This window comes from Miniopterus natalensis, chromosome 12 (genome assembly GCF_054644295.1).
Source record: "Miniopterus natalensis isolate mMinNat1 chromosome 12, mMinNat1.hap1, whole genome shotgun sequence".
In the NCBI taxonomy this organism is placed as follows: Eukaryota; Metazoa; Chordata; class Mammalia; order Chiroptera; family Miniopteridae; genus Miniopterus; species Miniopterus natalensis.
The window spans coordinates 29817022-29833961 of NC_142092.1; positions in this window are offsets into that span (position 1 = coordinate 29817022).

Sequence of the window (16940 nt, forward strand, 5' to 3'; positions counted from 1 at the left end):
ATGAGCTATGCATATATGCATATAACTTATTTGGTTAATCTCTTCCCACCCCCCACCGCTATTCTCTCCTCCCTCTGAGATACGACCATCTATTGCATGCTTCAGTGTCTCTGGATCTATTTTGTTTGTCAGATTACTTTCTTCATTAGCTTTTTCTTAAAGAAGACCCTTCAACATTTCATGTAATACTGGTTTGGTGGCGATTAACTCCTTTAGCTTTTTCTTATGTGTGAAGCTCTTTATCTGACCTTCAATTCCAATTGATGGCTTTGCTGGGTGGAGCAATCTTGGTTGTAGGTTCTTGCTTTTCATCACTTTGAATACTTCTTGCCACTCCCTTCTGGTCTGCAAAGTTTCTGTTGAGAAATCAGCTGACAGTCGTAGAGGTGCTCCCTTGTAGGTAACTAATTGCTTTTCTCTTGCTGCTTTTAAGATTCTCTCTTTGCCTTTAACCTTTGGCATTTTAGTTATGATGTGTCTTGCTGTGGGCCTCTTTGGGTTCCTCTTGTTTGGGACCCTCTGTGCTTCCTGGACTTGTAAGTCTATTTCTTTCAGCAGGTAGGGGAAGTTTTCTGTAATTGTTTTTTCAAATAGGTTTTCAATTTCTTGCCCTCTTCCTTCCCCTTCTGGCACCCCAATAATATGAATGTTGGGCCTCTTGAAGTTGTCCCAGAGGCTCCTTATACTATCTTTATATTTCTGGATTCTTATTTTGCTCTTCTTTTTGGGTGTTTTTTCCTTCCTCATGTTCCAAATTGCTGATTTGATTCTCAGCGTCCTCTACTGTCTATTCCTTGTAAATTATTCTTCATTTCAGTTAGTGTAGCCTTCAGTTCTGACTGGTACTTTATTATGTCATTGATGATCTCACTAGTTTCCTTAATAGTCTTACTAAGACCCTTGAGCATCCTTATAACCATTATTCTGAACTCTGTATCTAGTAGCTTGCTTGGCTCCATTTCATTTAGTTCTTTTTCTGGAGATTTCTTCTGTTCTTTCCTTTGTGACATGTTTCTTTGCCTCCACATTTTGGCTGCTTCCAGGTATTTGTTTCTATGTATTAGGAAGAGCTGCTGTGTCTCCTGGAATTCGTAGAGTGGCTTTGTGTAGTAGGTGTCCTGTAAGGTCCAGTGGCTCAGCCTCCCCAGTCACCTGAGCTGGGCCTTCTAGGTGCTCCCCTGTGTGGGCTGTGTGCACTGTCCTGTTGTAGTTGATTCTTGAATCAGAATTTCTTAATTGTGTGTCCCAAGAATTAGCATTTTAAACAAATACCCTGATTATTTTCATGCATATTAATAAGTTTGATAAGGAGTTGATTAGGAATAAATAAACTAAAGTGCCCCCTCTTTGTACTCTCTTTATCTGTGGGCTAGAATCTTTCTACTAAATCTCCCAATTCTCCTATTAGCATGTAAACAAGTTAAAAAGTGCACTCGATTCCTAGGAAGTGTGCACATGATTCCTTCTCCAGTAAATCTGAATTTTTTTTGATGTCCTGATGAAAGAGCCATCTGAAGGATATAAAAACTTTGCTATAGATGAGACCAAGTGGTTGAAATGACCTTAGGTCATTCATAGCAACATCATGATCGCTGGCCCATGCTGATCACCTTCTTGTGGCCCCACTAGACCTCTAAGCTACCCATAACTGTTCCTCATTTGTAGAGTGGCGATGATAATAACACCTATCTTATCAGATTTTTCTTTTATTATTTTTTTAATGCTGGAAACCAAGAGCTCAGAGTAATCCATGCCCTTGGCAGTATGTTTTGGATTAGCCATGAAGAACTTCCTAATAACTGGTGCTGTTACACAAATCACCATCATCATAATAACTAGTATTTATTCAGCTTTTATTATGTGCTAGATACTGCTCTAAGCACTTTACATCACTTAATTTTTGTCCTCTGAACAATTACATGAGGTAGTTATCATTATCACTTTTTACAAATGAAGGAACTAAGGCTTAGAGAGGCTCAAGGTTGACAGAGTTAGGAAGTGGAAGTGTCAAAACTTGAACCCAGAGCCTCACCACTTAATGACTTCACTATACTGTCTCTTTTCACAAACTTATTTTCTCACTAACTAAATATACACAGTATTTCTGGCTTATTAACTACCTTTTCTTTTTAATTTTTAAGAATATTTTTTCTTATTCAATCCTTCATGCAGAAAAAATACTCTAAGAAAATGAATGAAATCAAGATTTCCACATTCACATGGAGAATAACATTCTTTGTATCTTGAGTAAAAATGAAAACAATAATGTACTGAAAGGGTCATGTGAATTCTTGAAAATAAGCAGTGGAAGGAAAAAGGGAAGATGGAAACACATCACCCAGGTATGATGTTGAAAGCTATAAATGAATCAAGAAATTAATCTCTTAACAAATTGGATAGTATTTTAACAACATTAATCATTCAATATGTGATTCACCAAATGAAGAATCTGTCCCTACCCAAGTCACTCCCTAGAAATACTCAATGTAATGCACTGCAGGCTCTTCATTTCCTTCAAAGATCCTGAGAATTTGACTGTGTTGTTGCCTTGTGCTGCATTGCCTCTTGCTTCCCATCAGAGAGAAATCTTCAGCACCCTCAGGGATGGAGCATAGTGTCCCAACTGATCCTCTCAACCTATACTTCCCCAGTCCCAAGCAAGCATATTGTTCTCAGAGGCTCTCAGGATTCCTCTGTAGTAAGGACAAGAAAATTGACAAAGATGGCAAGAGCTCTCTCCATGTTTTTATCTTGACCACATGGGAAACACAGCCAGGGGTGTGGATTAGGAAAAAAGGTGACCATTGCCTGCGTATACTTTGTTGTTAAGTTCATGTTTTTCCATGACCAAGCAGATAAGAACCAGTTTACCTGTTAATATACGTTAAAAAGCAGTGAGGATTATCCAGCTCCGTAACGCAACCAAATCTCTGGTGAAAATATTGTTTGGCTAAAATGTGGCAAGCACACTGGGATGCTTCAAGACTCAAGGAATTTGGAATGTGTACTGAGATCCTCTAATAATTATCTTGAACTATCCTACTACTGCTCATACAGTTCCCTCTTGTGGCTAGAAGAGATATCTATCCCCACAACAATCCTTTGTGGAATTCGAAGCTTGGAGAAGTTAAGAACCCAGATTTTGAAACCAATTAGTCATCATCTCTTAATCTACAGTTTTATAAAAAAAAAAGGTTTTATCATCTCTTAATCTACAGATTTTATAAAAATGCTGTAATGGGCATTTCTACGTTTGTTAATCATGAAAGCACTAATAACAATACCCCCAGGCAAAAGTTTCAAAACAAACTTATTCAGACCCTATAATAATTTTTAAAATGTCTATTCTCAGGCAAAATTAAGTTAACACAGACACAAATTTGGGTATATGAAATCGAAGACAGTCAAAGAATTAAAATGGGTGAATGCAATAGTTAACACTTTACAATGCCATTAACCTTAACAAAGCAAGAGTTTCTCAAAGCCCATGTTAGTCCCTGAAAATATGTTAGGCACCACTGGAAATTCAGTTAATCAAAAAAGACCATAGACTCACAAGTTGAGAAACTATCCTTTAAATGTAGTAAAGTTGGCGAAAGAGCTTAATTCAGTTTCAGTTAGTATGAAACACGGCACATAGCATTATTATATTCAGACTATATAGGCAAGTTATAAACCCTCCAAAATTAGATATGCTCTTTTTGTCTTTCATTTACTTATGATTGCTTCCTCAATGTTCTATTGAGAACATGTTGGCATTTCTATCTTGTTTCATTATTTCATGTACTAATGGTTGCATTTCCTGGGTTCTCTTACTTCTTATTAAATGTTGGACAAATATAAATAAAAAAAGAATGGAGCGAAAGAGTACTTCTGAAAGGAGCTCCACCCAACCAAGCCATCAGGAACCATCTGGTGGGTCAAAATTCAATAATCCTTCAAACTCTTTCTCTCCTGTCTCACAAAGAACTTCACCTTCGAGAACAGGGAACCATCTGTGAGATTCTGCTTCCCACAGATGCAACACTGTGCTCTAGCAATGCAGCAATGCAGCATCTCCTCCACCTGGGCTCTCCTTCATAGACCTACCTTTCTTTTCATCTTTGTCTTCATTTTAGTTCCCCCAGAAGCTGACCTTGAGACAAGAATACACATACAAACAGTTTCTTTTGGTGGTGATTTCGGGAAATGCCATCAGGGATGTAAGAGAAGGAAGGGAAGACAGCCAAATAAAGGGCATGTTTTCAAGCATGTTAGCACTACGGGTAACAGGTGCTTTGTCTCTCTGGGGAATTCTGGGAATCTGTAGAACCCATGCATCTTAGTTATTCGGTCTGAGAAGCGAGGGAGCTGGAGATGTATATGTACACCAACTCTAATCAATCATTAGTTAAGGGCTGCTTTGGGAGGCAGTAAGTCTCCAAACACCCAGCCTCCATGCTCACAGTCACCTCTAGCCACTAGAGAAAGGCGTTGCAAGGTGGTGCAGCTGCTGGCAGTTGCTAAAGCCCCAGGGAGACGTGGGCAGGTCCCCAACGGCACCTGCTGCACTGGTGTCTGATATTTCAATCTGGTACACTGAGATCTATTATCAAAAGCCAGGGCTCACAGAATAGGGAAGAAGACAGGCCCTGGAGACAGACTAGTTGGTTTCAAAATCTAGGTTCATAACTTCTCCAAGCTTCAAATTCCACAAAGGATTGTTGTGGAGATTGAATAATGTAATTCATGTAAAAAAGTACCCAGTATTGTTTTTAACTGGCACATAGTACATATTTCCTCAAATTCTAGCTATTAATATTATTATTAACACCTGATGACCTCACAGAGACCTAAAACCAAACAGGACCTTTAAATGTTCTGCTTGACCTGGTTGCCCACGAGGGACCCAGAGGTTCCAGTCTTGCTACTGGCGTGGTATTTACATTGGTGTCAGTGAGCAGAACTCATGAAACCTCTGGGTCTCCAGCCAACTAGTCTTGAAGATGTGGCCAGACTCCCAAATTATCATCAGGGGTGGGGGGAGAGAATTGTCTCCAGTTGAGTGGGGCTCAATAGATAGATCTCCAACCAAAGGAGTAGGTTCTAGCGCAAGCCCACCTTCGTGGTCCAGCTTACCTTCTCCACGCTATTTTCCTACCCAGCCACTCAGACATTCTTTAATTTTTATTTTTATGTCTATGAGAAAAAATAAGGGAGAAAAAAAAAACTAGTACTTATCCCTCTCCACAGCAAGTTCCAACACAAAAATGCAGCTTCCCTTTCAATAAGCAAGTATTTTTGGAATTCCTTAGTTCAGATGAAATTACATGGTTCACATGTTCAAAGCATTTTTTTCCCCCCAACTGTTTTTCCTCCACAGTTTGTGAAGACCAGACTTCTGGAAAGATTCAAACTTTCATTAAAGTTCAGCCATGCAGGATATAAAAGCTGGGTTGGTCCTGCTTAGGTTTTCCTTTGTTGCCAAACATCTCAACGTAACTAACAGCAAAAACAGATTTTGGAATGTGGTGCAGAGGGCATGGGGAGCCCGTTGACGCCACATAAAGACAACAACGAAAGGAAACTTAGAGAAAATTGGTTTTATTTTCCAAAAATCAGAAAACATTCATTTTTCAGTTGTCTAAGATAAGAAATATGTAGTTTATATCAGTAAATGCAGTATTTTTCTAAATCACTCCCCGATCATGAAGATTATAATTCAAATTGCAAATTTTAAAAAATGTTTAGCTACTAATATTTATAGGCCCTTGATTAAAAAAAAAGTGGCCTTCCTTAATTAAAATAAACACATATCCTCCAAAATTGATACTGAAGGAGAATCACCTCATAGAGAGGAATAGCTGGATCTTGTATCTCCCTTGAATTGTCTTTCCCTTGTGCTGGGATGGAGGACACTGTTCTCTTTTAATATTGGCCTTAGCCAGGACTGGTTTGATCCCAAGAGCACTTCCTAATAAACTTCCTATTTCCTAATCTCTGCCTCAGAGTTGACTTCCCTGAGAATCCAATTTGTGGCAGGTACCCACAGTCCAGCAGCACATATCTAGACACCTTAAACCCTCAAGTCTAAACCCAAAAGAATAAAGGAAGTCAAAGCAGGCTATTATTGTCTCTATTGGTAGTTTTAATAATCACTTGCAGGAGGAAGTTTACCTATCTCTCTTTTAAGTTACCTCAACATATTAAAAATGGAACTGCCTTATGACCCAGTGATTCAATTCCAGTTCTGGGAATATATCCAAAGAGACCCAAAACACGAATTCAAAAGAATACATGCACCCCTATGTTCATTGCAGCATTATTTACAACAGCCAAGGCAGCCCGAGTGCCCATCAGTAGATGAGGGGATAAGAAAGCTATGGTACATGTACACAGTGGAATACTACTTGGCCATAAAAAAGAAGAAAATCTTACCATTTTCAACAGCACGGATAGACCTGGAGAGCATTATGTTGAGTGAAATAAGCCAGTCAGAGGAAGACAGGTATCACATCATCTCACTTAGACGTGGAATCCAATGAACAAAATAAACAAACAAAATAGAAATAGACTCATAAATAGAAAACAGACTGACAGCTGTCAAAGGGGAGTGGGGTTGGGGGGCTGGGTGGAAAAGGTGAAGGGATTAAGAAAAAAACCTCATAGACACAGACAACTGTATGGTGATTACGAGAAGCAAAGGGAGGTGGGGGCAGGTAGAAAGGGTACAGGGGGATAAATGATGCTGGAAGGAGACTTGACTTGGGGTGGTGAACACACAATAGATAACATATTACAGAATTATGTACCCGAAACCTATATAATTTAATTAACTGATGTCACCCCACTAAATTCAATAAAAAGAAAAAATAAATAAAATAATAAAAAAGAACAAAAAAGGTCACTGAATAATAACCATATCAGAACATGGCCCGAGCAAGGCGCAGGGGGTGGAGAAAGGTCTTAACCTAGTTTGTCTAAAGCAGAGAGAGCTCGTCCCCAGTAGTAAGGGGCACGAGCACACCTAGTAGGCAGCAAGGAATCAGGGAAGCAGGGCCTCCCAGCCTGGCTGCCCCTTACGACGACTAGGGGGCCCAAAAGAAATCTACGCCTGAGTCCCATCTCAGAACAATTAAGGATCTCCTGTAGGAGCTCCCTAAAACTCCCCAGGGGATACAATTTAGTAGTGAGGGTTGAGAATCACTGCTTTAAGGACATATGAACAGGGTAGTGACAAGCTCAAAAGTGGGCTTATCCATGATTTACAGTCTTAGGGTCACAGGCTGTTTACCCCTAAGTTTATTTAGCAGTTTGAAATATGGGGGGAAATCATAACTACTTAGTTCGAAGTTGAATTTAAGTAAATTTCCACTATCATTTTGGGGAAGAGAGCTTGAAAGTCCCCTGCAATGAGACTGTGCCCCGAACTCAGCGAGGCACCGCCGCTCTGACACTAGGTGGAGCCCTGGATTGTGATTTGGTGAAAAACAGGCTCCAAAGAAATGAGGGGAATTTGGAAACGGGAGAGATTTAGAAACTGTCTGCTTTAATCCCTCCTTTTATCTTTTATTTGTAAATTTCTTTTATTGTGTGTGCAAAATCGACTACTTTTCAAAACAGTTATCTATTCACATAGTTCTAAATTTACTGAAAAGGGCATTGCAGTTTCTTCAGTAGATACTCCCTGTCTGCCCTCCAGGTCCACTGGGGCCCCAAGAGGCTCATTTAGAAGGCTGCCTCCACAGTGACCTCAAACTTGGGTTTCTGGTAGGGCTCTCCCATGGAGCAGCACTGGCAAGAGACCCGAGGGCAGGAGGAGAAGGGGTGGTCAGGGTATTGACTTTCCCAGCTCCTTCCCTGCTGGCTGAGGGTTTACTTAGAGAAGGCTATGGCTTCTGTCCAGTAGCCCCTTCTGTACCTATAGCTCTCTCTCTCTCTGGGTTCAGGTAACCATTTACCTTGTTCCTTAGAGCCTAGGCATGGTAATTATTCCCCACTGTAGCTAGCCCAAGGGTGGGCACATCACCATCCTTTGATGGGCACCTGAGCCCGGTCCACACCTTTGTAAGTCATTCCTTTATTAAACTCCTTTCCATTACACCTTTTGAGTGTGCCATGTATTTCCTGCTGGGATCCTAATTGGTACAGGCTCCCTCCTCCTTTCTCTGGTTCCCCATCCACCCTCTTCTCCTAAAGCAACAAATTCCATAGGTTTCCTGTATGTATGCACATACAAGCATTTACACATACATGTGTGTGTGTGTTCCTATCACCCTTATTTACTCAAATTGTAGCACACCATATACTCAGGTCAGCATTGTCATTTTTTTTTTATGTAATAATATATCTTCGAAATCACTGTAGAGTAGTATATAGAGATTTATCTTACTCCTTTTCATGGCTGCATTATATTCTATTTTATGGATGTACAATCATTTTTTAGCTAGTCTCCTATCAATAGACATTTAAGTTGTTTCCAGTCATTTGCTATTACAAAACATCGCTACAAGGAGTAACTTTGAACGTGGGTCATTTCTCCTTACTTTATGTATGAGAAAGATGAAACTGAAAGAGATTGCGTTTTCTGAAGTCAATTCCTTGCAGAGCACATATCATCATAATGACTTGCACAATGGAATCTGAATCTTGCTGAGGGTCCTTCCACAAAATTTACTGCCCATCTCCACTCTTCTTAAATTTCCACCCTTACACTTCCATTCCCAGGGTAGTTACAAGAATGGATACTAGAGTTGAAGTTCCAAGGTATGTTTCCTGATCTATTATTAATTGGCTGTGTGACCATGCACAAGTCACTTAACCTCTTGGTGTCTCAGTTTTTTCACCTATTAAATGGTTTCTACCTCCGTGTTGCTTGGAACAGAGCCTGGCATATATTAAGATGCCTATAAGCACTGTCTCTTATTAGTGGTGTTATCATTCCTTTGGTCTGAGGCTGTGCTCTCATATTAGCATTATAGTACAACGGGAGAGAGCTAACGCATGGTGTCTCATCAATAGTTTATCTTTTAAACTGAGATTATCTGAGATTATCAAGAGCAGATATAGATGAAGAAATTAGGGAACTGGGGACCTAAAGTGGTTCTAAAATAAAAGGGAGCTCCTAAAGATAACTTTGCGCACTTCACTATTTCATTTTGGTTTTCCTGTTCACATGTACTTAAAACAGCAAGACCCATACATCTGCCTGCCTCCTGCACGTCCACCCCATAGAGCTTCCAGATTCCAAACTGGACGCACTGGTCACAAGCCTCCACCTTCCACCACCCTTTATCAACAAAACCAAACCCAGTCTTCCTCTCATAATCACATGTCACATTTAGGTTAATCAATTAAAACAATCTCACAATTGTCCTTGACTGCTGTCTTTCACATCTTTCACGGCAAAATTATTTCGTCTTAATTGTTCTCAACTTCATTTCCATCTCTTTTTCTCTATCCCCTCTGAGACTACCTTGAATCAGACTCTGGTTATTTCTATGGGCTATTGCGATTAGTCTTTACCCCCTTTCTTTCCCTTCTCCTCTCCCTCCCTTCCCTGCTCTCTCCCTTTCTTCGCTCTGCAAGTATGTATTGAATGACCCTTACTTACCAAGCCTTGATGCAAAAAATGAACAAGATGGAAGGATCCTAAATCTAACTCTTAGCTTAATCCCAATCCTCAATACCTGACATTTATAATCTGGTGAGTCAGACATTAAACATACAATTATACAAATAATTGGTTCAGGGATTTTGTTTTCTGCTCTCTACATCCCCTGAAAGAGAATATAAACCCAGCTTTGTGTCCTAGTCTCAGAGAAGCATTATAACCTTTGCTTTAGAAAGGCTCTGGGAGAGTATGAACTGGAGTTTTGGAGAAGAGGAAAGTATGTGGCCTGACCCTAAGGAGAAGGGAGAATGCATGAGACTGGCATGGATAGGGAAATGGGAGGAACGAATGTGCAGTAGGGTCTGTAAGGGTTGGGACCTGAGTGCATTTCGCACAGTAGTCCAAAGAGTATGAGCCCTCTGATGGGAAAGGAAGGATAGATGCCTATGGTGGCCTGGCCTGAGCAGTTGGGCGAGAACAGTGGCAAAATACCATGTGACAGGCGTGTGATCAAAGGAGACGACCTTTGTGGGAGCATCTGTGCAGTCAGGCAATAAGGCCCAACAGATCCTAAAGGACCAGCCAGCAATGGGCAGTGAGTGACCCAGTAGCTGAGGGCCTAACGGCCATTTTCATGCTAATACTTGAGCCCTAGGCTCTAGAATGACCCCTTTTGGTTTTGGGGGTGGTGACTGCGGTTTCCTTTGTGTAAAGCAATAAAAGCCTGATTTCATGTCATGAGCCTTATTCCATGAGCCATTTCCAGAGGGCACACAGGCTAATTAATTTTTCTTTTTTAAAAGAAATCAAGCGAAAAAGGAAATATATATTTTTTAAGTCAAAAATGAGTTGTGGTATCATAAGCATGCCATGAGTCCCCTTGGGTCTCAGTTTCCTTATCTGTAAAACGTAGGAGATGATGTTCCAGCTCTGCTATCCCAAGGTGTAATGTTGTCCTGTTCAAGGAACAGAACTGGTAATACGTCAATTGAGGGTTTCTTTGTTAATCATGTTGGTTTCACTCCCAGATGAAAAAGTGAAAGCCGATGAGATTTATCTATGTCACCAAGTAGCAAAATTTTTCTAATTCCTGCTCATTTCCTTAAACTCCTTCTGTAGATGAAACATGCAGTTAGCAGTAAGGTTGAGGCACGAAGTTGCTGTATCTGCGGCACACAACCTGTCTTTGTTTGAGGCAGATCTCCTGTAGCTGGTGGCATTGAAGGGAGGAGAATGGGAGCTTCTGAACCTAAGAGACTCTTCATGCTAAATGAACAAGAAAACTCACCTTCTTCCCCTAGTACCACAGAGGGAGTGTTAGTCTCCATCCATCACGCCCCTTCAAACAGGGAGTGAACAAGGCTTCATGGGCAAAGAGCCCGCCTCTCCGGGGGTGGGCCTTTGGAGAGGGAGCTGCTGGAGAATGCAGCCTTGTTAAGCTTGGCATCCGCTACTCAAGTGGGTATACTGGGGGAGGGGAGCCAATGTGGCTTTCACCTGGGCAAACAGGTGGCCACGTGAGACAATGGAGTGTGGCAGCTGGAGGTGTGGACTCCGAGACGGACAGCCAGGTTCCTATCCTGGCTTTGCCGCCTCCTAGCTGTGTGACTCCAGGCAAATGACTCTCTGTTCTTCGTTTGGAAAATGAGGATAGGAATGGCATCTAGCTCACGGGAGGATTATGAGGGTTTGTTATGAAGATTAAATGAGCGAGTAGTTGTAAAGCACCAAGAATAGTTCCTGACATCCAGTAAGAACTTGATGTGTTTGTTGTTGTTGCTGTTATCATTTTTGCTGTTGTTAATCCTCACTTGAGGGTTTTTCCCCCATTAATTTTTAAAGAGTGGAAGGGCGGGGAGGGAGAGAGAGAGAGAGGAACACTGATGTGAGAGAGACACATAGTTTAGTTGCCTCCCACACGAGCCCTGACCAGAGCCAGGATTGAACCTGCAACCCAGGTACATGCCCTTGACTGAGAATCAAACAGGCAACCCTTTGGTACACGGGCTGACACTCTAACCACTGAGCCACACCAGCCAGGGCCACTGTTGCTGTTATTTTTTAGCTTCAAAACAATTCCTTATCATAGAATAAGACATTTATCAGCCTACTCTGTGATCTCTAAAGGAATTAGATCACTTCAGATTTCTTGGGAGAACCAGGTAGAGAAGTCAAGAAAGAAGAGCTGGGCAAGAAAGAAAAAAAAAGTTATGGACACTCAGGAGAAATGGCTTCTAACTGACATTCTAAGTAATCAGGTTTCCAGTGTCAATCTTTTTCAAAAGGATACATCTGAATTGCTTAATAAATACTGTTCTGAGATTTCTTTAACTTTCCTGAATGGACTTTATTTTATTGGTGCCAACCAGGATCTGAGAAGGTGCTTTTAGCTTTCCTCCAAGATGCAGAAACAGCAAACAAGTGAATAAAAACTTTTTCAATTTGTTTGAAAAAAAGACAAAAACTCATGTGACAGGTCATCCATTGAAAATAATGATCCATATTCATGAGTTTTCTTATTTTTTTAATTTGATGTTTAAGATTTCCAGATTATTCCACTTACCCAATTCCATGATTCTCAGAGTGTAAGAGCATAGCCTGCATTTGGTTCACTTAATGTACATATGAACACAGTTTTTCATGTGTTGATTTTCTCTATGACTTGAAAATCTACAGCAAGATATTAGTAAGGTTGTGCTAGTTGGTAGCATTGGAGGGATCTTTTTTTGAACTCATGTATTCTAAATTGGGCTTGCATTTCGAAACAATTGAAAGCCTTTAAAAAAATTGTTTGCTATTTGGGGGTTGAGGGGAAAAATGAACTAGCCTGCCTTTCTTCTAGAAATGACCCAGGAAATAAGTACATTAAGTCAGCATTTTTTTATTGCCTTTAAAGGAGGAAAATTTGCAATTGCCCAATTCTTGCTTCTAGTATGGCCCACAGGCTCCTGGGCGATTATCGATGTTAAGTCTCATGGTGTCAACATGTCAGAAAGACCTTATCTCTCTTCTTTTAAATAATTACTCATCATCATTTGGTCCTAGATAACTAGACCAGAATGTTCCTTAGATGAAAAGATCAGGCCCAAAACACTTCTCACACTCTTATCAATTGTTTGCTGCAGTGGCTCGAGGTGATGAAGATCTGGGATTAAATTTGGGTAAGAGATAAATGGAAATTTGGAGATCTTACCCTACTTTCTCTGCATGTGCGTTTAATTTAGGTTTTGTTTTAACTAACGTTTTATCCTGAAGTCACATGATAGCATACAGTATTCAAGATTCTCAGTTCCCTTTCCTACAGAACCACAGAAACCGGCCTTAATGAGACTAAGATGACGCAACAGGCAAAGCAGAGGCTGGATTTTTACAGGGTATCAGTATGCTTCTTAGAGGAATCTCTACACAGTCCCAAAGTGAAATTCTGGATATTTTGGCTGAGGATTACCAGCACTTGGCACTTCCTTATTTTATCATCAGCGACAGCTGTAAACTCCCTGCAAATCCAGTACCTACTTCATTTCACAAAGATCACACAGTCTCAGGAAGATAAAAAGTGTCTAAGGCTTGGTCCCAACTTTTGGGAGCTTACAGTTTGTCAGAGCAGATCAAATAAACTCCATTTAAAAGATTGGATGTAAAACAAAGCAACATATGAATGAACAAAACAAACTCAGAGACACAGATAACAGAAGGGTGGTTATCAGAGGGGAAGGGGGGGTGAGAGGAGGGTGAAGAGGGTAAAGGGGGTCAAATATATGGTGACAGAGGGAGACTAGGTTTTGCGTGGTGAGCACACAATGCAATATATATATGATACATTATGGAATTGTACACCTGAAACTTATATAATGTTATTAACCAATGCCACCCCAATAAATATAATATGGTATACTGTGTCAAGACTTGTTTATTAGAGCTGTGCCTTTCTCAACCAAGCCAGGGCCCTTAAGCAGTCGTGGGAACCTCACTTTCACTATCCAACACATTCTCTGTTTTGTTTCTGACTTCCTCCCCTTTAGGTAAATTCATGGTTTTGTCATCCCCTCTTCTTGTCCTCAGGGCTTTTTTGCTATAGAAACTGCTGCCCTCAGTAGCCTGTAAATCTTATGACCAAGTCATATCCTTAGAGTCTCCCTCATCTGCCCCTAGTTCTGAAAAGACGTGACAATATGGTGTTGATTCTGGGCATTCTATTTTTTTGCTGGGACTGATGAGTCTTCTAAAGGTGCTGACTGTAGCCTTTATACCTCTTTTTACTCATAGCTATGGTAATCCTTTTAGTAAGATGGGGCTTGCCTGGCCGGCGTGGCTCAGCAGTTGAGCATCGACCTAGGATCCAGGAGATCGCAGTTTGATTCCCGGTCAGGGCACATGCCCGAGTTGCGGGCTCGATCCCCAGTCGAGGGCGTGCAGGAGGCAGCCGATCAATGACTCTCTCATCATTGATGTTTCTCCTCCTCTCCTTTCCTCTCTCTGAAATCAATAAAGATATATATATATTTTTAAATGGGGCTTTGAGGACCTTGCCTTTTCAGCAGCACAATAACAAATCCCGGACCTCTTGCTTACAACTCAGTTGATTTACTTTTAGAACTGAATGAAATTATTGCCTGTGCATTCTTCTCAATAGCGCTTCATTTTTCTCTCTCATCATTTATTCATTCAAACATTTCATTGACAGGCACTGTACTCCACGGTGAAATCATAAAGATGGATGAGACTGATACCTTCCTCAAGGCCCCCACATCTGGTAGAAAAGACAGGCTATCAGCCCATATGGCATCTTTGTGTGAATTAGAAAAAATCATCCCTTCCTCCCGGTGGAGGCCGCTCTGCACCAGAGCTCCGGCACAGCAAGTGGAGAACAGGACGGATTTCAGCCCCCTCTTGGCTCCTTGGCTAGGGACCCTTGCATAAAGCATACCCTGGGCAACCCTATGCTATGACCCTGGACATGTAGACAACATACTATAGTACAGTGTGATGGGCAGAGGAGAGAGGGCTTGACTGCCTAGTAGGATGGGGAGCCTGGGAAGATTTCCTGGAGCTGAGGTGACATGTGAACTAAGACATGAAGGAAATTATCCAGAGAAGTGGGCTGAAGGGGAGAAGGAAGATACATAAAGACACATAGGTTTGAAGAGCATGGCATGTTTGGGGCTCTGCCAGTCATTGATGATGGCAGAGTGCCAAGTGGGGAGGGAGGAGGGGGGCAGAGACTTGGCAAATTTTAAAGTTGGAAGATACTATAGCAATGATCTAGGACCTATACCCTATGTCCTTGTTACTGAAAGTATAGCTCTGTAGGGCAGCTTTGGCATTAGCAGGCAACCTGTTAGAAGTGCAGAATCCTGGACCCCACCCAAGACCTCCTGAGTCTGAACCTGCATTTTAATGAGCCCTCTCGTGGTTCATGGTCATGTTGAAGTCTGTGTTGCACCAGCTTAGATGGGAGCTGACAGAACTAAGGGTTTGCTCTAAGGCATATTCTCTAGATATTACGAAGCATGGTATTTTCCTTATGCTTTCCTAAATCTACTGCCCACAGATTTACCTTCAGTGTGTCCCAGTGATATTACCTACAATTCACAGCTACAGAAAACAAAGGAGTGAAGGAAGTAACTAACTCGCCCATAACCACCAGCAAATTAAAATGGAAGGAAGAGAATGCAGACTTCTCTGCTTGCCCTTTCCTTTTCTCTCTTTGTTTCTTACTCTCCAGGCTTGCTTATCTTGAGCCTCCACCTAGGAGGTATAGAACTCCTAGTCCACAATTACTGAGGTTGGAAGGGTGAAATGATAGAGAAGACGTCACCTTGGAGGTGGTGTCTGGGCATCATCCTGGAGCAAATGGAAAGAATGGAAACAACTGTGAAGAGCCTAGAAAGAAAGGAAGGCAGGTGTCACCTGTACGCAGCCCTGCTTCACCCTCATCTCTCCTGCCTCTTCCCTTTCGCCCTGTCACTTATGCAACCATTCAATTATTTAATGTATATACTGAGCACCTACTGTCTGTCAGGCACTGATGTTTACATTTCCCCAGTAACTGCAGAGCTTTCTACAAATCTTTCTTCAGATCCCCTGAGAAATTCCCAGAGATCCCTTCCCCAAATCTTTAAAAGCCATCATCCTTCCTCTGCTAGATCTCCCTCTCCAGCCCCAGGCAACTCATCAGAACAGTAGGAACAGTTGAAAATGGAAGACTCTGGAGTTTCTGTTCTCTGCTCAACTCTCTGCATGTGAACTTCCCTGATTCTTTTTCTCCAAGGGGAACCCTGAGGAGAGGATCCAAGTTCAAGGGGTGCACCGCACCTGTGGAAGATCATTATTGAGCTTGAGTGAGTGGGGGACTAGCTCTGGGTCTGGTGAGCCACTGAGGTCAAAGCTGGGTGTCTCCCTATGAACCATTGACTAATTTCCCCTCAAAAGAAGACCAGGTTGAAGAGTAAGTTTGAGGTGCACAGAGTGGACCTTTGGGGGAGAGGAAGCAAAAGAGAAATAACACTATTCCCCCAAATTTTTCTGGTAATTCAGCATAGAAACCCCTTAATGGTATCATCACTCTGTGATAGAAAATGATGTTACCATAAATCAGGGATGACTAAGGGAAGGCCCAGAGGGTGGTATGGTGGTGTCTGGTTTGGCTTTTAAATCATATTCTACAAGATGACTATGAAGAGACCAACATAGGTGCTTACCACGAGTTGGTAGCTCTGCTTACGTGTTCTCTCTACCTCTTTCCCACTGGCATCTGGTTCCTCTAGAAATGTGGGTACAGGATCAGGAAAGGGGAAAATCAGAAGAAGAAACATGCAAATATTGAGGCTCTACCCTACTGTTGTCAGAGGCAACTTTAATCTTTGAGATGATAAAAAATAGCAGTCTTCCTTAGAGTTACACAGAAATCATTGGAAAGAACATAAAATCTAGACCGCTAATCTCTCTTATTTCCTTCAGAAAGTCTGCGGTAATTAAAGACTGCTTTAAGCAGGCCTGCAGGTTGTTTGAACTTTTTTAAAAAAAGAGTGAAAAGAGGAAAAAAATAATTTGCAAAGAATTGACAGGTAGAGACCACGTTGAGGGTCAAATGGTTAGATTTATCCTAGAAGTAACCCATGGTAAGGCTGCAGTATCAGAAAGGAAAGTAGTTTCAGTGCTTCTCAAAGTGCAATCTGCACATTTGAGCCAATCCTCAAACTGCTACTGGTCTGCAAGGGCCTCCTTGGCCAGTCCTCCGTAAGAGGGTCGTGGATGACCAAACTGCGGACCACAGATATGCCTTTATATGTAACCATGATTTTGCATGAGTGGGGGTTATATATTTTAAGTATAAACTGTTGGGCAA